Source organism: Lissotriton vulgaris, chromosome 2_1, assembly GCF_964263255.1.
Source record: "Lissotriton vulgaris chromosome 2_1, aLisVul1.2, whole genome shotgun sequence".
Classification (NCBI taxonomy): domain Eukaryota; kingdom Metazoa; phylum Chordata; class Amphibia; order Caudata; family Salamandridae; genus Lissotriton; species Lissotriton vulgaris.
This window is the reverse complement of record NC_141687.1, coordinates 373,902,750-373,929,845: the sequence shown is the minus strand read 5'-3', so window position 1 is coordinate 373,929,845 and position 27,096 is coordinate 373,902,750.

Here is a 27,096-nt window from a genome sequence, read left to right as displayed (position 1 = left end):
TCTAATCAGTGCTAAAGTGCATATGCTCTCTGTGTAAATTGTGTTATGGATTGGTGTTTCCATGATTGGACATTTGATTTACTTGTTAGTCTCTAGTAAAGTGCACTGAGTGTGCCAGTCCATGTAATTCAAAGGCTACTATTGGGCCTGCAGCACTGATTGTGCCACCCACGGCAGTAGCCATAACAAGCATTTACAATGCAATGGTTTCGCCTTTGGAAAAGTTAGAGCTATTGGCATTGTAAATGACAAATTTTGTATTTATGTGTTGGTTTTGAAAACAGATAAATTAGTGGCATTGTCATTTACATTGCCATTAGCTTAATCTGTCGCAAATGTGAGACCTATTGTACCCTACTGACGAGCTCAGCAGACAGCAATTACTACCACACACACACACACCCAGAGCCAGCCACACACACACACACACACACACACACCCAGAGCCACACACACACACACCCAGAGCCACACACACACACACCCAGAGCCACACACAGCCAGAGCCACACACACCCAGAGCCACACGCACACACCGAGCCACACCCAGAGCCACACACACACACACACACACACACCGAGCCACACCCAGAGCCACACATACCCAGGGCCACACACACACACACACACACACACACACACCCAGAGCCACACACACACCCACCCAGAGCCACACACACACACCCAGAGCCACACACACACACCCAGAGCCACACACACACACACACCCAGAGCTACACACACACACACCCAGAGACACACACACACACACACCCAGAGCCACACACACACCCAGAGCCACACACACACCCAGAGCCACACACACACACCCAGAGCCACACACACACCCAGAGCCACACACACACACAGAGCCACACACACACAGAGCCACACACACAGAGCCACACACACAGAGCCACACAAACAGAGCAACACACAGCAGGGCTTGTCCTACCTTATACTTACAATGCACCCTGCCCTTGGGCCTACCATATGGGTGACTGATATGAAGAAAAGGGAAGGTTTAGGGACTGGCAAGTGGGTGCACTTGCCCAGTCAGCATGACAGTACCAGCCTGCACGAAGGCTCTGCAATGGCAGACCTCAGACACATTTTACAAGGCTGCTTCCGTGGGTGGCACAACCAGTGCTGCAAGCCCACCAGCAGCATTTGGATTTACACACCCTGGGCACTCCGTGCACTAGACTGGGGTCTTACAAGTAAACCAAATAGCCAAACATGGAACCACCGATTAGTACATCAACTTACAATAGGGAGCACTTTCACTGTGGCACTGAATAGCAGTGGCACAGTGCCCAAAGCATCTAATACCAGCAAAAATACATGGGGCAACAACAAAAATGGAAGGAAGACCCAGGCCAATGGTGCCAGGTCTAACAGGGCCTACGTGAAGATTCATGTTTTCAGTTTCTTCCTGAATTCAAGGACTGAGCTAGCAGCCCTAATATGAAGGTGGGAGTTTGTTCCAGGCTTTAGGAGCCAGGTACCAGAAGGGCGGACCGCCGATTCTAGCTCGTCGGATGCGAGACAGCAACAAGTAGAAGGTTGTCTGAGCAGATGTGTCTAGAGGCGGTGTGGAAGCTGCTGTGGCTATTCAGGTAAGAGGAGTCTAGATTATGCAGTGCTTTATATGTGTGTGTAATTTGAACAGTGCACTAGTGTGCATGGAAAGCCAGCTGAGGTCATTGAGGCGAGTGGAGTGTGGTTGAGTGAGCCTGGCTGCTGCATTCTGAATGATCTGGAGCAGTTTGGTCAGCTGGGTGGAGAATCTGACATACAGCGTGTTTCTTTAGACTAGATTGCTGTTGAGCGCCTGGATGGTAATCTGGTTGGGTGCCTGGGTGTAGAAGGAAAGCATCTGAAGATTTGGATACGGGTGTTGAGGGAAGTCTTGTGGAAGTAGGAAGAGGTAATCAGGTGACTGGACATTGGTTTGTTGACTACAATGATTCCCAGGTTCCTGGCCTAGCAGCACGGGATGGGTCCAAGTTCAGATAAGCAGGCTGGGGACAGAGTGGAGAATCCTTTCCGAAGAGCACTACCACTGTCTTATTGAGGGTGTTCACAGACAAGCTTGCAGGAAAATGAGTTTAGTAAAAAGCATGTAAACATGGGGAATAAATATAATTGCTACGTCAAAACAAAAAAGTGGATGCCCAGACTGAACATGTAACTCCACAGGTACATACCCTGGCACCACAACAACTCATGGCGTCACTAACGTGTGCATACATGTACATGTACAAAAGCATGAACGCAAACACTTCCTCCACTCATACTACTACAAACCATGGTGTTCTAGTAATGATTTTTTTTATGCTCATAGCACCGAAGCTTGGTGCTCACCAAGCCACAAATATGCAGTAAAATCTATTACCATTCACACAAGATCTATAATGTTGTGGTACGATGACATTTACCAGTCTGCTGTGTAAAGAAGAAAAAAGTGACACAGAGCAGGGAGAAATCAACGACAAAACAGCAAATAAGGTATACCAAACAGCTTGCTATGCCAAAAGCGCAAATGCTAAAACATAAGAGTGGGTTCAAGCGGTTTACAAAGATGAAGTCTGTATGAAGAACTACAGTATGTACATCAGAACTCACTCAGAGAAGGTAAACCCTCGCAAACAGAACAGCATACTCCAGCAGTATACAGAACAGAAACACATGGTGGTTATACAGCAGCCCAAAACAAGAACTGCATAGAAATACACCCATTCAAGTAACCCCAATAAAGGCCCGGAGTCACCTGGTCATGTGTAAAGATAAATGTGTGCATGCCCTGAACATGGGCGCCAACTTCTGTGGGGCCCAATCAATATTTCAGCTGATTAGCTCCACTTTGCAGCAGTTGAAAGCACATTAAAGGCTTGGGAACTGCTAAGGAACGAAACTTCATACATGATTGCTGTATTCTGCTCGGAGTCGGTCAGTTGCTGCTTCTCTGCAGCGTAAGTACATGAGCGGAGAATTTGCAGGATGCGCTATATAACATTAGTCAGAACCCAAGAGGGTCTCAGTGCATTAGGAAGTAATGTTTTATCAAGACTTACACTAGAATTTTAATCTATGCCTGTTTCCCACTTCGATAATTGATTGCTTTCAAGAATAAAGGCCTAAAGTCACAAACTGAAACGTGTTTCTAATACTTTGTAACAAAGTTATCACATGGCCTATTGTGAGATTCCCTGCCTTCAGGCAGTGCTGGCTTTTCATGTAGCAGCATTTCGTATTGCGGAACTTGTGTTTTTAACATTGTAAATGTGGACTGAAAAGTACAGCAATCAATACCTTAAGTAGTCACCTGTGCCATACAATCACTGTGTTGCTCTGTTTTTAAATGTTACAAAATGGTCCACTCCATTACCAATTTGGTTACTGCTTGAGCCACATGTAATACTAAATTAAAACCTTGTCCATCAGTTTCACTGGAGTACATTATTTCATTCTCATCAGGCATTTGACTTTAGTATACTGAAAATGTTTCAACGAGCTTCAGTAACAGGCAAAGCATGAACAGCAAGGGCAGGAGCACAGCAATATTTATTGACACTATACAAAGAATAGGAAAAGTGGTTAAGGCCAGACATTTTTTCCGGATCACACCGTGCTGATATTTGTATGCCTGCCATAGGTACAAATTAAGGTCTGAGACTGCAAACAAGTGCCTATTCTGTGGGCAGTTTGTAAAAGATGTGCTGTTTGCGTGAGTCTCCATGATCCTGCTGCCAGGAAGACCCACAATAAAATACATGAGCTGCCCAAAACACCTGAATTCTGCCTGCTTCTCAAGGTTTACTTGCAGTCAATTTATGCATTTTTTATACCGTAATTTTGCTTTGCATGTCAGTGATTTGAAAAATGGTCAGCTTTCACCCATATGGCAAATTAGTGGATTATTTCTCCCACCACAAATTCCGTAAATCGCTCCATAAAATCCATCATAGATTTCTTTAAAGCTCAAACCTGCACAACTCACTCGTGCAGACTTTCCAGGAGGTGGAAAACAAGAGAATATCATGTGAAATTGTAAATGTAACAATTGTTCTTTTTCCATAGAAAGAATATGGTTCCCCAGGGAAAAGCGCTTCACCTACGCCTCTGTTAGAGACAAGCGTCTTCCATTCACCCAAGAAAGTCACCTGTATCTGTCACTAGAGTAACCCTGTGTTAATGCACTGTGTGCAAGCCCACATGCTGAAGAAATCTAAAAATATACAAGCCTACATGTTTGCAAGTATTCGTCTATTTGTGGGGGGTAGGTAGATCATGCTAAAATTATCCAAACCTAGGCTATAACTAATATTCACAACATTGGAAAATCTGTCACCCTAGCTGAATAGTGGTGTGATATTTATGAATGGAAAATACTTTTCCCACATCTAAATGCCATGCTGGTTTTAATGTTTTTGAAATATAGCCTGGAGCTAAGGAAGCGAGGGGCAGGGCAGTGTGTGAACTAAAGGGTCAAGAAGCTGCGAGGGCAGTGATTGATCAGAGACAAAAAGGAGCACAGGAGAAGGGGTAGTGTGTGAGGAGAAGGGACAGGGAGCTGTGAGGGCAGTGTGTGAGTGGTTGCGAGTGGAGACAGCATTAAGTCTTCAGATGGGGCCCAGAAGAGAGGCAGTGTATGAACGGGGGCAGTTTGTGAACAGAAATGGCAGAGAGGGCAACGAGTGTTCAGCGATGGCATGCAGCAGAGAAGGCACATAGCGCGAGCTCGACCCGCAGGTATCGGAGAGCATAAGTTACATAACACAAGGTCACACCCCCCCCTCCCCCTCCCCCTCCCCCTCTAATTCGATCCTGGCTCCCGCGGCGATAGCTCGGGCCACAACGCCACGTCCTGTACCATACTTCCCGTTTCCTACTGTTAAGTGCCAGAGATGCTCTCTCATTCAAAGTTGCAAGGGCATCAGCGCGTGCCGCACAAGAGGCATAAGGACAACACAGACACGGCAAGTGTGCTGTTTGTCCGGCCAAACGTCCGTATACAGCAGCACAGAAAGTACACAACACAATTAACAATTCAGAGGAAAGAAATGTCAAATATCATGATAAAATCGATAAACGTGCGTGGGAGTTACACCGCTGGCATTATTCTAAACCAAATAACAAAAAAAGTGTCGCTAAGAAACCAGCAACACTTTAGCGCGGGGAGCGATGTGTGAAATAAACAGTTGTGCGCACAACACAAATCATACTTTACTAACTTCATTAAAGCAGCAAACACGCACCGCTGAGCGTAGTGCAAGTTGTGCGTTGTGTGTAGTGAATGATGAGAGGCTGAGTCGCTGCAGCATGTAAGCAGGTGTGTATGAATGATGAGAGGCTGAGTCGCTGCAGCTTGTAAGCAGGCGTGTAGTGAATGATGAGAGGCTGAGTCGCTGCAGCTTGTAAGCAGGCGTGTAGTGAATGATGAGAGGCGGAGTCAGTGAGACAGAATTATTAATATCAGGGACCAGGGAGGGTTTTAGCAGAGAGGAGGGTGGACGGGACACACACGCACACATACACTCATTCACACCCATACATTTACACACGTGCACACACACACATCATTCACAACACTCCTTCCCAAAAATTCAAATATACACGCATGCACCAAACATAAAAAGAATCGATTCGCACTTACCTGCATCTCTCTGCCTCGGAAGTCCCAGGAGGGGGAGTCACAGCACGAAGGCCCAGTGTGTTGCCGTCAATCAACCCAGAAACTCGTACAATTTGATAGTAAGACGCTAGTGAAGCTACTGCAGGCACGTCTTTCATGGATATAACAAGCACCACGAGCACAGGGAGGGAGGGTGGCGGGAACGGGCACAGGACAGGGGGAGGGGGGGGAGGGGGGCGGGAATGGACCCGAGCCGAGCTCCAGAAACAAATCCCTTTCACACGGGGAGGGGGGCGGAACGGACACATCCTGATGACGCGGCGAGGCTCGCAGGTATCGGAGAGCATAAGTTACATAACACAAGGTCACCCCCCCCCCTCCCCCTCTAATTTGATCCTGGCTCCCGCGGCGATAGCTCGGGCCACAACGCCACGTCCTGTACCATACTTCCCGTTTCCTACTGTTAAGTGCCAGAGATGCTGAGCGTAGTGCAAGTTGTGCGTTGTGTGTAGTGAATGATGAGAGGCTGAGTCGCTGCAGCATGTAAGCAGGTGTGTATGAATGATGAGAGGCTGAGTCGCTACAGCTTGTAAGCAGGCGTGTAGTGAATGATGAGAGGCTGAGTCGCTGCAGCTTGTAAGCAGGCGTGTAGTGAATGATGAGAGGCGGAGTCAGTGAGACAGAATTATTCATGTAAATTCCTATCCCAATAGACAGGCGCCGTCCTGAATTCCGCTCGAAGGCGTGCAGCTATGGACTAGTGCCTTGAAGTGTCAAGCACACCGCTTGCTTTCAGGTCCAAATAGGATTCTACAACAGCCTAGGGCAACAGTCTTCCCTACTACACTCCCTAGCCAGTATTTAGATCAGGGACCAGGGAGGGTTTTAGCAGAGAGGAGGGTGGACGGGACACACACGCACACATACACTCATTCACACCCATACATTTACACACGTGCACACACACACATCATTCACAACACTCCTTCCCAAAAATTCAAATATACACGCATGCACCAAACATAAAAAGAATCGATTCGCACTTACCTGCATCTCTGCCTCGGAAGTCCCAGGAGGGGGAGTCACAGCACGAAGGCCCAGTGTGTTGCCGTCAATCAACCCAGAAACTCGTACAATTTGATAGTAAGACGCTAGTGAAGCTACTGCAGGCACGTCTTTCATGGATATAACAAGCACCACGAGCACAGGGAGGGAGGGTGGCGGGAACGGGCACAGGACAGGGGGGGGGCGGGAATGGACCCGAGCCGAGCTACAGAAACAAATCCCTTTCACACGGGGAGGGGGGCGGAACGGACACATCCTGATGACGCGGCGAGGCTCCAACCAACGGCGGCGCAGCTCACGGGGACAGGCCCACTGCAGCGGCCAATCAGAGCGCGCCTCTGCCGACGGGAGTCACAGCACGAAGGCCCAGTGTGTTGCCGTCAATCAACCCAGAAACTCGTACAATTTGATAGTAAGACGCTAGTGAAGCTACTGCAGGCACGTCTTTCATGGATATAACAAGCACCACGAGCACAGGGAGGGAGGGTGGCGGGAACGGGCACAGGACAGGGGGGGGGCGGGAGGGGGCGGGAATGGACCCGAGCCGAGCTACAGAAACAAATCCCTTTCACACGGGGAGGGGGGCGGAACGGACACATCCTGATGACGCGGCGAGGCTCCAACCAACGGCGGCGCAGCTCACGGGGACAGGCCCACTGCAGCGGCCAATCAGAGCGCGCCTCTGCCGACGAGCCTCCGAAAAGCCACCAATGCGGTCGCAGCCCCTTCGTGCCTCGGCCAAGGTGCCGAGCAGCTGCGGGATACCACAATTTGTGAGGACAGGGGGGGGGGGGCGGGCGGGAGAGGACGAGGGGGGCGGGAAAGGACACGGACGTCGGGAGGGAGGAGGGAAACGTGGGGACGGCGGGAGGAGGGAGGACAGCAGCAAGCACGGCCGGCCGGACCAGACACGGGGGCGTTCCCGGCGTCCCGTGACGTCGGCAAAAGCCAAAGAATGTCGGGAACGCCCCCGTGTCTGGTCCGGCATTGACGGACAGGCCCCTCGTCCAATGGCTAGGCTCCGTTTATGGAGCTAGCCAATCGGACGGGGGGCGTCTTCCATAGTGCTTACTATACTCATTAGATTTCTCTGGAGGCGGAGCCTAATCGGCTCCGCTCACCAGCGAAACCTAAAAAGGTAACTCAGATCTGCCATTGCAGAGTCTTCAGGCAGTTGGTAACTGCCATGTCGACTTGGCCAGTGCACGCACTTGCCAGGTCATAAACCTTCCCTTTTCTTACATGTCAGGCACCCCTAAGGTAGGCCCAAGGTACCCCTGTGGGCAGGGTGCAGTGTACGTGAAAGGTAGGACATGCCCGACTATGTGTGGCATGTTCTAGATAGTGAATAACAGCCAATTTCGTTTTTCACTATTGCAAGGCTATCTGTTCTCATAGGCCAGAATGGGCAGTTTGATTGTAACATCTTATAATCCTAAACTGACCCAGTGAACAAGGTAGAAATTCGAGTTTAGTATGCCTGAACTCAGAATGTTAAAATACATATTTTACTGAAGGTGATTTTAACATTTTGTGTTTGAAAATACCACTTTCAGAAAGTAAGTATTTTCTTGCTCAGTCATCCCGTGTGGCTCTGATGGAATGTGGATTGCCTGTCTCAGTTTCGGGTGACAGAAGGCTGGGGAGCAGGAGGGCTCCAGATAGTCTAGGTAGGGTAAAGAAAGGGCTGAATAGACCTGGACTGCAATAGGGGAAGGGTGAGGAGATTTCCTTGCACCTCAAAGGGCCTGGTCTGCCCCTGACAATCCCGTTTCCACCTCCTGCCAGAACCGCAACGCCACACCGCGACCCTGGTCTCACTGATGACGCCTGCTGACGCCGCCATCAAGCCACTGCTCGCACCGCAACCTGTGGGCATTGCATTCCGCACTGCCTCGCTTCAAGACGACACCTTGGCCTCCACGACAACGCCGCTCCATGCCTGAATCGACATCGCTGCTTGAATCGTGGTTTGAAGGCATCCCTCATAAAGTCACCCGATGCACTGCCCTCATCCCGCACTGCAGCCATTGCCTACCGATGCCAGTTCTTTAGCCGACGACAGCGCTTCACCAATGCCGATGACGCTGCTTGCACCGTGAACTGCTAGCACTGTGACGAGCACCGCCTTCACCTCGCACCGTGACCCTAGTCTCACCGATGCCGCCATCTGACGCTACCACCAAGCCGCTGCTCGCACCGCTGCACTTCGCACTGCAGCACCTGACGCCTGCAGACGCCAGCGCTCCTGGCTCCATTAGAGAGGAGATCGACCTGCAACACATGTGACTTCGAGGGCCCCGACGACTCCTGCACCGACCTCCGGAACCGACGCCTGCAGACGCCGTGTTTTTAGAAGCTCAACGAGAGGTCATCGACGCCCTGCATTTCTAAAAGGTACTGTTTGCGATTCTTCCTGACACCGTAGTTGGCCCGCAACGCCGCGGTTAGCCAGAACTGTTAGGATTTATTTGCTCATGATCCTGTGATAGCCCGGACGGAGCTATTGACATCAAGGAATTATTTTTAAAGCATATTTTGATAAGTGAAGACTTTGAAGTACTGTATTGTGGATTTGTATCGTTTTTGGTCTTGTCTTATGTATATAAAAATATTGGATATTTTTCTAAACTGGTGTGGTGTCCTTTTGATGTGCTTATACTGTATTACTGTTGGTTATGTGCAAATGCTTTACACACTGCCTCTAAGATAAGCCTGACCGCTCGTGCCAAGCTACCAAGGGGGTGAGCAGTGGTTATTTTTAGGAGTGCTCCAGGTAGGAGGGTTCAGAGCCCCAGGGAGGAAGACCGGGTGTGGGAGAGCCCACCCCAGTCCCTTGTTCAGCCTCAGGGTACTGACCCTGGACTGAGGTACCAGTTGCAGGTTAGCCCACCTGAACTGGTGGGTGAATTGTGCAGGACACCTGCCACAGGTGCCCTGACAATTCTGGAAGTGGGTTCCACTCCAGGTGGGAGGGTACAGAGCCCCAGTGAGAGGGAGAGGGTGTGGGGGAGTCCACCCCACCTCCTGTCCAGCCAAAGGGTACAGACCCTGGGCTGGTGGGCCAGTGTTAGGATGCCATACCTGACTTGGCAGAGGGGAGAGCAGACGGGGGAGAGGTGCCTGGCACCTGGGGCTACCGCCCCTTACTCTCTGATGCCACAACGGTTAGAATGGCCTGAAAGGCATAAGACCTGGCTCTCATTACTGACAGTTGTCAGTGGCCACTGTGGCTGGTTGTCCGGAGAGACAGATTTGCGGAGGGGAAAAGGAGTCACCCCCCGGGGGTGCACTGGGCCACACCCTTGTGTTGGCCATGTCTGCACTGTCTGCCTGTTGGGACACATCTGTGAGCAAAGTAAGTTTAGGTGCTGCACAGATGGGGTCCACAGGTGAGGAGAAGGATTCCCCATGGGTCAGCTTGGTGGGCCCTGAGAGTAAGGATAGAGGGATCCAACTAGGTTCAGGAAGACGTAGAACGGGAAGAAAACCCTGCTGTTGCGGGCCAGGTCTCATGTTCTATCGCCCCAAGCGGGAAAGTCCATTGAGGTATGGATTGGTCTACCCTGGCTTTAGGCTGAAAGGGGATTGTGTTGGAAATGGCACTTTTTGCAGGGGTATCCCCAAACTTTTTGCTTCTTCCTCCTATTTGTTCCTGACTTGTTTGTGTTGGTTTTAGGGCTCTGGGCACTTTACCACTGCTAATCAGTGCTAAAGTGCATATGCTCTCTGTGTAAATTGTGTTATGGATGGGTGTTTCCATGATTGGATATTTGATTTACTTGTTAGTCCCTAGTAAAGTGCACTGAGTGTGTCAGGGCCTGTAAATCAAAGGCTACTAGTGGTTCTGCAGCGCTGATTGCGCCACCCATGGGAGTAGCCATAAAAAGGTAACTCAGACTTGCCATTGCAGAGTCTGTGCGCAGTTGGTAACTGCCATGTCGACTTGGCCAGTGCACACATTTGCCAGGTCATAAACCTTCCCTTTTCTTACATGTCAGGCACCCCTAAGGTAGGCCCAAGGTACCCCTGTGGGCAGGGTGCAGTGTATGTGAAAGGTAGTACATGCCCGGGTGTGTGTGGCATGTCCTGATAGTGAATAACAGCCAATTTCGTTTTTTACTATTGCAAGGCTATCTGTTCTCATAGGCCAGAATGGGCAGTTTGATTGTAACATCTTATGATCCTAAACTGACCCAGTGAACAAGGTGGAAATTTGAGTTTAGTATGCCTGAACTCAGAATGTTTAAATACATCTTTTAGTGAAGGTGATTTTTACATTCTGTGTTTGAAAATACCACTTTTAGAAAGTAAGTATTTTCTTGCTCAGTCATCCTGTGTGCCTCTGCTGGAATGTGGATTGCCTGTCTGGCTTTTGGATGACAGAAGGCTGGGGAGCAAGAGGGCTCCAGGTAGTCTATGTAGGGTCATGAAAGGGCTGAATAGACCTGGGCTACAATGGCGGAAGGGGTAGGAGATTTCCTTGCACCTCAAAGAGCCTGGTCTGCCTCTGACAATGCCGTCTCCACCCTCTGCCAGGAATTCACATTAGAAAAGGCAGAACTGGTTCTGGCTAGGCACAGACACCCTCTGTCTAGAGGATCAAAGGATTTTTGGATACAAATACTGGGGCCCAGACCTCTGAAATTTTGGAACTCTTTTGGACCAAGAAGAGTGCCAAGAAGTAGAGCTGGAGAAGCTGTGAGAAAGAACTGCCACTTTACTGTGTGCTTTGCAGGGTTGGCCTGCAGTGGCTGCTTCTGTCTTGGGCAGTGAAAGGACTGGACTAAACTTTCTGCAATCTACTTTGTGAGTTTCTCCAAGGGCTTGAGGTAGAGCTTGCCCCCTGTTCAAGAAGTCTCAGGAACAGCAAAGACTTCAAGCTCTTCTGCCCTCAGCACTGGGGACTGTGTGTTTTGTGATGCGACAGAAGAGACGTAACTCGATGACGTCTATGACAACGCTGCCGACTCCATGTCCTGAAGGCACCGCAGAGGGCACCGCAGCACCGCAACCCTGGTCTCACCGATGATGCCAGCTGGCGCCGCCACGAGCTGCTGCTCGCACCGCGACCTGTGGGCACCGCACGCCGTACCGCCTTGCTTCACACTGAAGCCTGGATACCACGGAGAGCACCGCCCCAATCCCGCACTGTGACCCTGGTCTCACAGACGATGCCTGCTGACGCCACCACCGAGCCGCTGCTCGCACCGTGACCTGTGGGCAACGCACTTCGCACCACCTCGCTTCACGACGACTGTTGGACTTGGCCCTTCTGGCAGGTTCAACCCTAAACTTTTTGCTTTTTGAATGTGAATTGGTGGTAGTGATTTTTGGTTACTGCGCACTTTCACTGTGTCCCAGTGGAAAGTGCGTGCGCACACTGAGTGCGTAGAGTAAGGCTGGCCTGCCCTCCAATAGGAATGCATGGGGAATGTATGTGTCCCTGGTAGTTCCTGATGCGTGGGGTGTGCAGGCTCAAGTTTGGTATGTGCGGACTTGTGTGATTGAATGCTGCGCAATGATGCGTGCAGCATGTTTGTGTCTAATATGGAAGTGCCACTTCTAGAAGTGTGCCTGTCTGTGCAGTGAATGTGCTGGCGTGTGATTGGCTGGAGCTGGCTGGGGTGCCAGGCTCCATGAGTCATGATGGGTCTGCCCTGTGGTGAGTGTTGAGATTAGCATGTGTGATGTGAGGGAGTGGTGCACCTGGGACCTGAATAGGGCTGGGCTTTCCCCACACAATGCTGGCTCTGCCCCCTGTGGTGCGTCTAATGTCCCTAGCCCTGCCAGTGTATAGAGTGAGGGGCTGAGCACATCAAGAGTGCTCACAAACCAGCTGCGCCTGGTTTTTCCCCTCACCCTGAGCAAAGACAAAGGAGTTACCAGTATAAAAAGGGGCTGTGTCCCCTTGAAAAATGTTCTCTTCTAGGATCCTATCTGAGGGGGGCTGCTGCTGCTGGGTGCCAGGAGGAACCGCCACTTGGACTGCCTCCCTGCCTGGAGGGCCAGTGAGCTGGCCCCTGGGCCGAGCCTTGCCCCCCTCGCCTGCCTAAAGAGCTTTACTTTTACTGGACCTTGCCCCTAGCGCTTGGGAGCGCTTTGTTTTACTTATAGCGCAGGGAGCGCTTCATCTGCCAAAGCTGGTGCCCACCCGGAATTTTCCACGTGTTTTGCGGGGCTTAGCGGCGCGGGTGCCTACCCCGCTCATTGCTGCACTTCTGCCGACTTTGGTTGCCCAAGCGAGTGCCCACCTTTAAATTATAGAGGGAGCCTACCCCTCGAAATCAGCGCAGCAGCCAGAGGAGCAGGAGGTAAAGCGGGCCGCCTGACTGTGGGCGGGCCCGCGAGATGGAAGTGCGGCCGGAAGTGCAGACGCTGCAAACAGAAAGCGGACGGTAGCCCACCCCGCGCTCCGGTCCTCCAAAGAGGAGTGTGGCGTCATCTCCCGGGGCTCCCCTAGTGAGGGTAGAGCCCCCACAGCCCAGGAGAGAGAGCCCGAGTTGCCGGTAGGAGCCGCCGCCGAGAGAGGAAGAGCAGAGCTCCGACGAGAAGCGAGGGCCCCGGAGAGGACAGCCCGGTGAGTGACCCGGGCTGGGGGGAGTTCTGTGCGTGAGCCTGAGTGCCTAAGGGAGGCACCGTTCTATCTCGAGTCCCCAGGAGGGGGACTCCAATGATGAGGCATCACCTTGTTTAAGAGCCGGAGAGGCTCAGGGCATTTGCAATTTAGAGCCGCGGAGTCTCCTCCTGGACATTTGTTGATTGAGAGCCGCGAAGGCTCCCCGGGGGAATTGGTAATTCGGAGCCCCAAGGCTCCAGGGCCCCACAGTTGTGGTGGAGCCCACAAGAGGCTCGTGGGGGCATTCCTTAAAGTTGCAAGCCCAGAGAGGCTCGTGGGGGCATTTTCTTTGTAGTTAGAGCCACGAGAGGCTCTCCAGTTGTTCACAGGTCCCCCGTGAGGGACCCCACTGCTCCCCCACACCGGGCACGATCCTTGAAGAGCCCCAGAGAGTTTCAAAGGGGCATAGTTGTTCTACAAGCCCTGAGAGGCTCTGGAGTGCCATTCTGTTTGTTTAAAGCCACAAGGCTCTTGGGGGACATGAGTGCTGCGTTCAGAGCCTGCGAGGCTCCCACGTTGGCCCCATCCTTGTCTTCACAGCTGCCCAGCACTTAGTGGGCAGCTGCCACATTTAGGCCCCCCCTGACTTTGGGACACAGGGCGTCCTAGCCCCAACAAGGCCAGTTGGCCTAGGGACAGTCACAGGTGGTGACTTATGTGAGTTTGGCGCAATTGTGTTTTCCTGCACCTCTGAATGTGTTTTTATGCGTCGTGTGCCTTGTTCTTACACCTCTGAATGTGTTGGTTATACATCATGTGTTCTCCTGTGCTGCACCTCTGAATGTGTTTATGCATCATGTGTTTTACTACTTTCCCTTTGCTAGGTGTTATATGCTTAGGTGATTGTTTTTCCTTCTATAGGTCCTTCTAGTAAGGTCCTCGTTCCCTGCGTGACCTTTTTCCTAAGGTGATTAGGGTTGCGTAGGTGGTACTTACCTGTTACCAGTAGTTACTAGCTGTGTGCGCTATTTCCTAATTTAGTGCTACAGTAATTTTATATTCTATGTTCTAAGTGCTAATTTCTACAAGTATTCTAAAATCTACAAGTGCATATTCCTGACAGTGGTCCAGGTGGCCCTGTCCTGTACATATCCCCTGTAAATTCTGCCTGTGCCTGTTGGCACATTGTAAAGTGTGTGTTTTTATCTAATGTGTTTTTGTATAATACAAAGGCTATTTTTATATATAACCTTGTGTGGAGTTTCCTTTGTGGTGGGCCTTGGGTGTTGTTGCTGGGTGCGCGCGCAAACACTTAACCTACATAGCCTCCAAGTTTAGCCTTGCTGCTCGCGTCACGTTACCTAGAGGGTGAGCAGGGGTTATCTTGGCGTGTAACTCCCTTGCCCTGACTTAGAGTGGTGGTCTCTGACTGACTTTGGGGCAAGCCTTGGCCAGCCAGAGATCCCATTTCTAACAACGACACCTTGCCCTTCCCGACAATGCCCTTCAACGCCGGAATCAAAGTCGCTGCTTGCACTGTGGTTCGAGGGCACCGCTCGTAAATTTACATGACGCACCGCCCTCATCCGCACCGCAGCCGGTGCCATCGACTCCAGTTCGTCAGCCGACTACAGCACTTCAGCAACGACGATGCCGCTGCTTGCACCGTGACCTGCTAGCACAATGACGAGCACCGCCTTCATCTCGCAACGCGACCCTGGTCTCACTGATGTTGCCATCTGACGACGCCACTGAGCCGCTGCTCGTACTGCGACTTGAGGGCACTGCACGCCACACTGCTGCACTTCGCACTACAGTACCCGACGCTTGCCGACGCTTGCCGACGCCAGCGCTCCTGACTCCATCAGAGAGGAGATCGACCTGCAACATGTGTGACTTCGAAGGCCCGACGACTCCTGCACCGACCTCCGGAACCGATGCCTGTGGACGCTGTGTTTTTGGAAGCTCAACGAGAGGTCATCGATGCCCTGCATTTCTAAAAGGTACTGTTTGCGGGTCTTCCCGACACCGTAGCTGGCCCATGGCGCCACGGTCAGCCAGAACTGTTTGGATTTATTTGCTCACGAACCGTGATAGCCCCGGACTAAGCTATTGACATCAAGGAACTATTTTTAAAGCATATTTTGATAAGTGAAGATTTTGAAGCACTGTATTATGGATTTTTATCGTTTTTGGTCTTGTCTTACGTATATAAAAATATTGGATATTTTTCTAAACTGGTGTGGTGTCCTTTTGATGTGCTTATTCTGTATTACTGTTGGTTATGTGCAAATGCTTTACACACTGCCTCTAAGCCTGACCGCTCGTGCCAAGCTACCAAGGGGGTGAGCAGTGGTTATTTTAGGAGTGTAACTCCCTTATCCTGACTAAAGTGGTGGTTTCTGCCTGGCTTTGGCACATGCCCTAGCCTGCCAAAAATCCCATTTCTAACACCACGGGCAGCACGAGTTGGGCGACTGTTGCAGGGCGGCAAATACAGGGATCGCCAGCGCCCCTCCCCTCCACTCTTACCTGCGGCCGTCGCTGTGAACGCTTGGACCACTGCGTGCGGCAAAAGGTCTAGCTAGGTCACTGGGAGCAGTAGGCTTATCTGGGTGGGAAAAGTGTCAATCTCTTCCTTGAGTAACTCTACACCTTGTACATTTGCAATTCTTTTTCAGTTTGTATCTCTTATGTAACTCATGTAATCCAAAGTCCTTATGTAAGGCAACTCGTTCTTTTGTAAAGCGTTCTGACACCGTCGGGTAATGTTCGCACTATATAAAATCTCATTAAATAAAATAAATAAATCTTTACAACACATCTAGGGGGAAAATTTCTTCTCGCAAAATTTGTCAGCTGGGCTCTATTAGTCTGACTGTATGCTTCCTTGGAGTAAGATGAGGCCTTTAAGTGGGCCGGGTCCCACCGGGTCTGAGCACCGGCAGTTTTTTAAAGGGGGCTTCAAAACAGGTCTCTATCGGGCAGCAGGTGAAAAACCGAGACCGTCCGGGCAAATCCGGGATGCCTGGTCACCCTTTCCATATGTAATGGGGACAAGGTTTGGAGTGTCGCCCCACTGCTTTCTCACAGTGCCAGAAGCAGAAACATAAATGGTAAAACTTCTATTTTATGTTTCTGCTTCTCTCACTGCGAGAAAGCAGAAGGGTTTGGTTGAGGCGGGCAGTTGGCTGACCAAACCAGTCATACGCACTCTCCCTTTTCTCCATGTAGGCTGCATGGAGCCTACATGGAGAAAATGGCTCCTGGCTGGGGAACGTCCCCACCATTCACAACGTTGCCATTGCAGTGTTGTGATTGGCTTAGGGAAGGGGAGGGAGGCTGCCTGCTTCCTGTTCCACAGGACCCGGCCAGGTGCTGAGACGGTGGGGGACCCGGGAAGGAAGGTTTAGTATTATAATTTTTTTAAAATAAATTCCCCCCCACGTAAAACTCTGTGTGACCCTCCCGCCCACAAGTCATGCTTGGAGCCCCAGGGAAACACCTTTCCAGCAGGTCAAAGGGATCGAACCCGGCCAGCAAATAGCAGTGAATGGTACCAGCACCAAAAGAAAAGTACTCCAGTGGTAAAAGGGCAAGGGCAAGTTGTCAATCGTCAAGGGCAGGCAGGCAGCGATGTGTGATCAGTTAGCATTGAAGCATTGACCCATTATTTAACCTGTCGTACCAGTCCTGACGATTGCCCATGCCACCCCGCCTATCAAGTGGCAACCAATGGTTGCTCACTGTGCGGGAAAGCAAAATTCAAAATCTGCCCACCATTGGCCACTGCCCTCGAACTGTCCGATCCAATCCGCACCTGTCTCCAGTGCTTGAGATCTTGCACTTTGGCCCCTTGTCCAACTATTTAAAACACAGGTACTTCCAAAAAGGAGTAGTATTGTCTCTAACTGACTGCACATGCGTTTGTATTGTTAATATATATGCAATAGCACTCAACCTTCTAATGGTCCTACTGCTCACAAACCATAAACCAAAGTGGAAAAAAATATACAAAAGGGAGTGCTTGGGAAGCCTATTGATTTTACTAAAAGTTCACTTAATCGAATATTAACCCAGAGAGTTCAAACATTTGAATGATTCTTATAGATCCAATATAACACAGGAGTCATGAAAGGATATAAAAAAAAGAGTGTCTTTATTCTTTACAACATCAAACTGCAGCCCAGCCAACGCGTTTCCTCCTAACAAGGGACTTCATCAGGGTTTAGAGATTTCTAAGTGTTTCCTTGTGGTTAAGTGAAAGCCACACAGAAGAAGAGCGGACTGAATAGAGGTATCACCTGAGGTTCATTAAACATGTCTTATTGATTCTTTCTTGATAAGTGTAAACCAAAAAAGGGAGAACGCTGAATATCTGTATCCCCAGTGTTACCTGCCAGGTTAAGCAGAGAGACACGACATCCCATCCATTCGAAGCCTTCTCGTAGTACGCTTCTTCTCCTGTGTGGCATACACTTGCCCACAAGGGAACACTAAGAGACATCTAAACCATGCTGAAGTCCCTTGTCTTTCATCTTTTATGCCCTCTTTCTTCTTATCTTATTACACTATTTCTTTCTTTCCCTACTTCATTTTCTTACCCTCCTTTGTTGTCCACTCTTTTCAGTATTTCACTTTCTTTTTTCTTGTCTTAATTTTACTTTTGCTATTTTTCTCAACTTTTCTGTTTTTCATTTCTACCACAACTTTTCTCCTTTTCTTTCATTTTCACATTCATTTCTTTCTTTATTCATTCTTCTCCTCTTCCCTTCCATGTACTTCTCCTCTTTTTCACTGCATCTTATTTTTTCTCTAATTCTTTCTTCTTTAACTTTAAGTTTCTCCTTTTTGTCTCGATAATTTGCTCCTTTTTTCTTTCATTCTTTCTCCCTCCTTTTCTTTGCCCATGTATTTTTCATTCCTCCCCTTTTTCGTGATTTCTCTCCTTCTCTTCTTCCTTTCTTTTGCCCTGTCTTCTTTCTCTACTATTCTCTGTGTTTTCTCTTCTTCTTTTCTCCTTCCTTTCAGTTGTATCTTCTTTATGTCTTCATCTTTCCTTCTCAATTATTCTTTCTGTCTTTCTCTTGTTGAATGCACTTATTGTACTTTCTTTCCTCTTCTACTATTGTTCTTTTCTCTAGGTCACTCCTTTGTATCTTTCCTAATTTCTTTCTGTCTTCTCTTTCTATGTATTTTTCCTTCAATTTTACCCTTCCATACTTTGTTTTGTTTTCTCATTCTTTTTTCTTTCTCTTGCTTTCTTTTTCTTCATTTTTCAGTCATTCTCCTACTTCTTTCGTTTCCTACTAATTGCTTTATTACTCTTTCTTCCTCTCATTTCACTGTTTTCTTTTACTTTCATTTTATTCCTAAATTCTCCTTCTTCCTTCATCTCGTTTCTTTCTATCATTTCACTGTTTGCTTTTTCCTCATTATTTCTCTTTCTTTTGTTCTCCTGCCTTCTCTGATTTCTCTGCGTCTTTCCTTCATATTTTCCTTTCTTCCCCTATTGCCCTTTTCCTCTCACGTTCTAGGTCTCTCTTTCCCTCTCCATTTCGCTCTTTTTCTCAATTTCGCTGTCTCAAGAACAAAGGCACAAAACTCACCCTTAAGGACTCAAATGTTAAACTTTTGTGATAAAGCTCCTGTGCTATTAATGATTTATACACTCATTATTTGTTGTTTGACCTATGTGGTAGGTCGATTGTAGCATCACACGTTTAAAATCCTTTCAACCTAACTATAATAGATAAAAGCAAATAAAGGGTGCCACAGAACAGAATTTCTGTCAGGGCACTTAAATGCTTTAGCACTGAAGTCCAGCTAACTGTTGAATCTGGTTTCCATTTTAGAGAACCTATAATCATATATTTTTCCAAGAAAAATTAGAATGCCCCTCGTGTGCGCCTCCACTCGCCCTGCTACGATAAAAAACTGTGAACCTATTTTCTACTGAGCACCACAAATATACAGGCTCTGAAAACCACGGATTTCCAGGATTTGTGAAAACTCCCAGCGTAATAAACAAAAATCAAAAACAGAAAACAGCGATAATGAGCAGAGAAAGAAAGAGAACGAAAGATCCTGCGAGTTGTGTGACCACCTCTGTGTACGTGTGTGTGTGTGTGCTCATCTGTATGACTGGTATGAGAGGAGCAATGTGCTGTAGGTGTTCACGCCATTTGTCCTTCCTGGTCTTATCGGCCAGAGCGTCGTTTTAAGTGTGGATTCCCGAGGCTTGCCTTTTGCACTGTGTTGTATTCAGTTGTAGTTGGGTTTATATACCGCTTTATGCGGAGGCCCATTGGTAGTGCTGGCTGAATGCTGCTGCTTTGTAGAGCTGTTTATGTGGGGGCAGTGGCGTAACGTAACGAAATTTGAAGGGCCCCCCTGCAAGATGCAGGGAGGTGCCCCCCTCCTAATTTTGTCAGGAACTCTCAGGCGAAATTCCTGTGGTGAGGGGGCTCACTGGTATTAACCAGCGGATATAACTCCGTGTGTGCGCCTTGTCACCACCATGCCTTGTACTCGCGGCTTCCTATGTCTTCAGTACCCCATGTCTACATGTGTACTCAGTACCCGTGACTTCCAGTGTCCTCAGTACATGTGTCTCTCTGTGTCCTCAGTACCCGTGTCTTCGTGTCATCGGTACCTGTGTCTTCTTGTGTCCTCGGTACCAGTCTTCCTGTGTCCTTAGTACCTGTGTCTCTCTGTGTCCTCAGTACCCTTTTCTTCCTGCGTCCTAAGTACCTGTGTCTTCCTGTGTCCTCGCTACCTATCTTCCTGTATGCTCAGTACCTATGCCCGCTGTACCCTTGTCTCTGTGTCAACAGCACCCCATGTCTTCCTGTGTCCTCTGTATCTGTGTTTCCCTGTGCCATCAGTACCTCTGTCTTGTTGTGTCCTCAGTACATGTATCTCTCTGTGTCCTAAGTACCCGTGTCTTCCTGTGTCATCGGTACCTGTGTCTTCCTGTGTCCTCGCTACCTCTCTTCCTGTATGCACAGTACCTATGCCCGCTGTACCTTTGTCTAATGTGTCCACAGTATCCCATGTCTTCCTGTGTCCTCTGTATCTGTGTCTCCCTGTGCCATTAGTACCTGTGTCTTGCTGTGTCCTCAGCACATGTGTCCCTCTGTGTCCTCAGTACCCGTGTCTTCCTGTGTCCTTGCTGCCTGTCTTCCTGTATGCTCAGTACCTATGCCCACTGTACCCTTGTCTCCCTGTGTCCACAGCACCCCATGTCTTCCTGTGTCCTCTGTATCTGTGTCTCCCTGTGCCATCAGCACCTGTGTCTTGCTGTGTCCTCAGTACATGTGTCTCTCTGTGTCCTCAATACCCGTGTCTCTCTGTGTCCTCAGTACCCTTGTCTTCCTGCGTCCTCAGTACCTGTGTCTTCCTGTGTCTTCAGTATTGTGTCTTCCTGTGTCCTCGCTACCTGTCTTCCTGTATGCTCAGTATCTATGCCTCTGTACCCTTGTCTTCCTGTGTCCTCTGTATCTGTGTCTCCCTGTGCCATCAGTACCTGTGTCATGCTGTGTCCTCAGTACATGTGTCTCTCTGTGTCCTCAGTACTAGTGTCTTCCTGTGTCATCGGTACCTGTGTCTTCCTGTGTCCTCGCTACCTGTCTTCCTGTATGCGCAGTACCTCTGCCCGCTGTACCCTTGTCTTCTGTGTCCACAGCACCCCATGTCTTCCTGTGTCCTCTGTATCTGTGTCTCCGTGTGCCATCAGTACCTGTGTCTTGCTGTGTCCTCAGTACATGTGTCCCTCTGTGCCCTCAGTACCCGTGTCTCTCTGTGTCCTCAGTACCCTTGTCTTCCTTCGTCCTCAGTACCTGTGTCTTCCCGTGTCTTCAGTATTGTGTCTTCCTGTGTCCTCGCTACCTGTCTTCCTGTATGCTCAGTACCTATGCCTCTGTACCCTTGTCTTCCTGTGTCCACAGCACCCCATGTCTTCCTGTGTCCTCTGTATCTGTGTCTCCCTGTGCCATCAGTACCTGTGTCTTGCTGTGTCCTCAGTACATGTGTCATTCTGTGTCCTCAGTACCCATGTCTCTCTGTGTCCTCAGTACCCTTGTCTTCCTGCGTCCTCAGTACCTGTGTCTTCCCGTGTCTTCAGTATTGTGTCTTCCTGTGTCCTCGCTACCTGTCTTCCTGTATGCTCAGTACCTATGCCTCTGTACCCTTGTCTTCCTGTGTCCACAGCACCCCATGTCTTCCTGTGTCCTCTGTATCTGTGTCTCCCTGTGCCATCAGTACCTGTGTCATGCTGTGTCCTCAGTACATGTGTCTCTCTGTGTCCTCAGTACTCGTGTCTTCCCGTGTCATGGGTACCTGTGTCTTCCTGTGTCCTCGCTACCTGTCTTCCTGTATGCGCAGTACCTCTGCCCGCTTTACCCTTGTCTTCTGTGTCCACAGCACCCCCATGTCTTCCTGTGTCCTCTGTATCTGTGTCTCCCTGTGCCATCAGTACTCGGCACGCAGGTCAGTTGTTCAAGTATTCTTTATTTCTGTATCTCTGCTGCAGGTTACATGCACGTCCGTCAGCTCTGCCCATCCTGGTCAATCTGCCTTTCCTGTCCCTAACCGGATGTGGTGTCCGGTGACCTGGTCACCTCCCTCATAACCCACAGGGTCCTAGTGTCCTCCTGTCCTGTCCTGTCGTCCTATCTGTCGGGTCACGACATCTCCCCCTTTGTTGCAAACAAATGTTCATGGTACAGTTCTACTGATCAATTTCACCCCATCACCATTTACAGCATTTACTCATTGTTGTGGTGATATAGAGACAACGATAGATAGAGAGAGATGGAGAGAGAGAGAGAGAGAGAGATAGAGAGAGAGAGAGAGAGAGAGAGAGAGAGAGAGAGAGATAGATAGAGAGTCCAGGTGTCTGGTCGACCGGTCTCTCAAGTTTCTGACTCCTACGTTTTATCACTTAATCTCTTTGTCCCCTTGCATTCCATTTCGGTCGCTGTTCTCTGCCATTGTCTTTTTTTTCTGTTTGTTGGTTGTCCTCCTTCTGCTCTCCGCTTGCCAGCCTCTCTTCGTCTCCTTCTAGCTCCTTGCCGTGTGCCCAATGTCCTGGGCCAGCTGGCACTATCTCCGTTGGCTCCTCTCTTTCTACGGCCGCCCTTTGTTTTGTTTGTTCCTTCAGTGGTTCTTTTTCGTTCTCTACCTCTTTCTCGTGTCCCTGCGTCTTCTTTTTTGCTTGCTCTCACTGCGTCTTTCATTTTCTTTTTTATCATATGTCATAGTTATAAGACCCATTATTTGTGCGGTGCTGTTGCTCAGTAGGCATGACCCTGGGACGTCGCCTTTCAGCACATGGATGTCCTCTTTGTTCTTTTTGTCTTTATACCTCAGTTCCTCTGTGAACTTTCCCAGGTTTGTTACCTCTTTCTTTGACCCCCAGGTGAAGATCTTCACCTTGGATGCTCTCAGTGTCGGCTTTGCTTCCATCTTCTCGTACTCTGATGCACACATGACATTGCATTTTGCACCACTGTCCAGTAAAAACTCTGCTTCATGTGCTCCTACTCCTATCTTTGCCAAATCCGTCTTTTCCTGGGTGCTTCTGCCTGTCCGGTGTGTTGTTTCTCCTTTTTCGTCTCCTCCACTCAGTTCTGTGTGAATCTCCGACATGTGGTATAGTCTTTTCACTTTCTCTTCTTCGCCTGACCCTCGTGATGAACTTCTCCTTTCTCTGTCGACATACCTGACGTATCTTGTTGTTGACTCTTGTTGTCTCCCTGTTCTTCCTCTGTCATCTCTGAATTGTACGCCTTGGCACATACTGGCGTAGTGATTTCTTCCATTACATCTTTTGCATGTCTGACCAAACGATGGGCACGGGCCTCTGTGTGGAAATTCCATTCCGCACCTGTAGCATGTTCCTTCAGGTTGTCTCCTCTCTTTTTGTTCCCTCCAGTCATTTTTCCACCGGTCTGTGCGATATTTGTTTGTCATGAGGTGTGCGTTTTCTATTTCGACTTTCTTCCCCCTTTCCATTTCCTTGGCATGTTCCGTTGCTCTCGCCTCTGCTCTCGCTAGTGACAGGATATTTTCCAATGAGGTCGGTTCTTTTAGTATTCTTGCCCTGAAACCTGTGTCACGACAGCCTTCTATGATTCGTAACCTTATTGCTTGTTCGTTATCAAATTTGTCAAACTCACAATGTGTCACCAGTTTTCTCAGTCTTGTTGCGAAGTCATCTAGCGTTTCGTCGACTTGTTCGCACGCAATAGTGAATGTATATCGTTCGAAGTCAACATTCCGTTGTGGGTCAAATTTGGCAGTTAGGCATTTCTTTAATTTCTCATATGTCTTTGTTTCTTCAGTAGGCAGTGTCACCAGAAGTTCTTCAATGTCATCCCCTGCTAAATTCAGTAGTAATCCTAATCTCTTTCCATCTGTTGCTTCCATATATCTTTCAAACCGTCTGATCCACTTCTCCCATCTGATTCCTGTTTGTGGCTCCGATATGTTGAACAGCAGTGGTCTCCTGTATTGTGCGCTGGGCTTTGGGTCTGCCATTCTTGCCTTCTTGCCTTTATCTGCTTTGTTCTCTTTTTGTTCTTTCGCTCCTTTGTGCGTTGTTCTATGTTTTTTTTGCTCTTTGCCTTGTCTTCTTTTTCTTCTTTTACTGTCTCTTTTCTCTCTTTTCTTTTTGTTTGCCTTTTGTCTTCTCTTCTCTTTTGTGATCTTTTGTCTCTTTTGTTTCTCTTTTTCTTCCTTTATTTTACTTTATTTAGCCTTTTCTGGGCTTTCCTAGTCCTTTTTCCTTTATTCTTGTCTTTTTTCTTATGTTTTTCTGCTTCTTTTCTTCCTTGCCTGACCCTAAAATGGCCGCCCTGTTGATTCCTATGGTCCCTCTTTGTGTTGTCCTTTTTCCAAGATGGGCGCTGCTCTTCTCGCGAGATTTCGCAATCAAAATCTCGCTCGCCTGACTTAGAAATGGTCGCTTCCCCGATCTCGCCTCTGATTGGCCCAGCCGCCTGATCTCAAAATGGCCGCCGAGACTCTCGCGAGAGCTCGCGCCTCTATTCTGAGATCACGTGTTCCTTTCTTGCTTACCGCTGATTGCTGGCGATTCTTCATAAGCGGTCGGGTGGGCTCCGATGTCGCTCCTTTCCTCCCCTATTTCTTGGCACATCCAGAGTGGGCACCTGGTTCTTCCTGATATTCTGATGTCGCCGTCGATCGATGTGCGACGATCTACACGTCGGCTCGCTTCACCCTTCGTCGCCAGTTGTCGTGTCTCGCTACTGGACGCCGGACAAACACCAAACTCGGCACGCAAGTCAGTTGTTCAAGTATTCCTTTTTCTGTATCTCTGCTGCAGGTTACATGCACGACCGTCCCCTCTGCCCGTCCTGGTCAATCTTCCTTTCCTGTCCCTAACCGGATGTGGTGTCCGGTGACCTGGTCACCTTCCTCATGACCCACAGGGTCCTTGTGTCCTCCTGTCCTGTCCTGTCGTCCTATCTGTCGGGTCACGACATACATGTGTCTCTCTGTGTCCTCAGTACCTGTGTCTTCCTGTGTCATCATTACCCGTGTCTTCCTGTGTCCTCGCTACCTGTCTTCCTGTATGCCCAGTACCTATGCCCACTGTACCCTTGTCTCCCTGCGTCCACAGCACCCCATGTCTTCCTGTGTCCTCTGTCTCTGTGTCTCCCTGTGCCATCAGTACCTGTGTCTTGCTGTGTCCTCAGTACATGTGTCTCTGTGTCCTCAGTACATGTGTCTCTCTGTGTCCTCAGTACCCGTGTCTTCCTGTGTCCTCGCTACCTGTCTTCCTGTATGCTCAGTACCTATGCCCACTGTACCCTTGTCTCCCTGTGTCCACAGCACCCAATGTCTTCCTGTGTCCTCTGTATCTGTGTCTCCCTGTGCCATCAGTACCTGTGTCTTGCTGTGTCCTCAGTACATGTGTCTCTCTGTGTCCTCAGTACCTGTGTCTTACTGTGTCCTCACTACGGGCCCGATTCACAGAACTAACTTAAGACAAAATCCTAATCTTACAACCATTTTCGTATTCACAGAAGGCACTTACTCATTTTGGTATTCACAGAAGACACTTACTCATTTCGGTATTCACAGAAGTTAGGAGTCCTAACTTTAGGACTCCTAAATGCCTTCTGTGAATACCGAAAGTCCTAAAGTTAGGATTTTTCTCAATTTAGTAGTAGTAAAGTTAGGACTCCTAACTTTAGGACTCCTAAATGTCTTCTGTGAATACCGAAAGCCTTAAAATTAGGATTTTTCTCAATTTAGTAGTAGTAAAGTTACGACTCCTAACTTTAGGACTCCTAAATGTCTTCTGTGAATACCGAAAGCCTTAAAATTAGGATTTTTCTCAATTTAGTAGTAGTAAAGTTAGGACTCCTAACTTTAGGACTCCTAAATGCCTTCTGTGAATACCGAAAGTCTTAAAATTAGGATTTTTCTCAGTTTAGTAGCAGTAAAATTGAGAAAAATCCTAATTTTAAGACTTTCGGTATCTACGGAAGGCATTTAGGAGTCCGAAAGTTAGGAGTCCTAACTTTACTACTACTAAATTGAGAAAATCCCAATTTTAAGTCTTTCGGTATTCACAGAAGGCATTTAGGAGTTCTAAAGTAAGGAGTCCTAACTTTACTACTACTACTAAACTGAGAAAAATCCGAATTTTAAGACTTTCTTCTTCTTCTGTGAATACCGAAATGAGTAAGTGCCTTCTGTGAATACCAAAATGAGTAAGTGCCTTCTGTGAATACCAAAATGGAAGTAAGTTTAGGATTTTGTCTTAAGTTAGTTTTGTGAATCGGGCCCTCTCTGTCTTCCTGTATGCTCAGTACCTATGCCCACTGTACCCTTGTCTCCCTGTGTCCACAGCACCTAATGTCTTCCTGTGTCCTCTGTATCTGTGTGTCCTGTGCCATCAGTGCCTGTGTCTTGCTGTGTCCTCAGTACATGTGTCTCTCTGTGTCCTCAGTACCCGTGTCTTCCTGTGTCCTCGCTACCTGTCTTCCTGTATGCTCAGTACCTACGCCCACTGTACCCTTGTCTCCCTGTGTCCACAGCACCCAATGTCTTCCAGTGTCCTCTGTATCTGTGTCTCCCTGTGCCATCAGTACCTGTGTCTTGCTGTGTCCTCAGTACATGTGTCCCTCTGTGTCCTCAGTACCCGTGTCTCTCTGTGTCCTCAGTACCCTTGTCTTCCTGTGTCCTCAGTACCTGTGTCTTCCAGTGTCTTCAGTATTGTGTCTTCCTGTGTCCTCGCTACCTGTCTTCCTGTATGCTCAGTAACTATGCCTCTGTACCCTTGTCTTCCTGTGTCCACAGCACCCCATGTCTTCCTGTGTGCCCTGTATCTGTGTCTCCCTGTGCCATCAGTACCTGTGTCATGCTGTGTCCTCAGTACATGTGTCTCTCTGTGTCCTCAGTACTCGTGTCTTCCCGTGTCATCGGTACATGTGTCTTCCTGTGTCCTCGCTACCTGTCTTCCTGTATGCGCAGTACCTCTGCCCGCTGTACCCTTGTCTTCTGTGTGCACAGCACCCCCATGTCTTCCTGTGTCCTCTGTATCTGTGTCTCCCTGTGCCATCAGTACTCGGCACGCAGGTCAGTTGTTCAAGTATTCTTTATTTCTGTATCTCTGCTGCAGGTTACATGCACGTCCGTCCCCTCTGCCCATCCTGGTCAATCTTCCTTTCCTGTCCCTAACCGGATGTGGTGTCCGGTGACCTGGTCACCTTCCTTATGACCCACAGGGTCCTAGTGTCCTCCTGTCCTGTCCTGTCGTCCTATCTGTCGGGTCACGACATCTCCCCCTTTTTTGCAA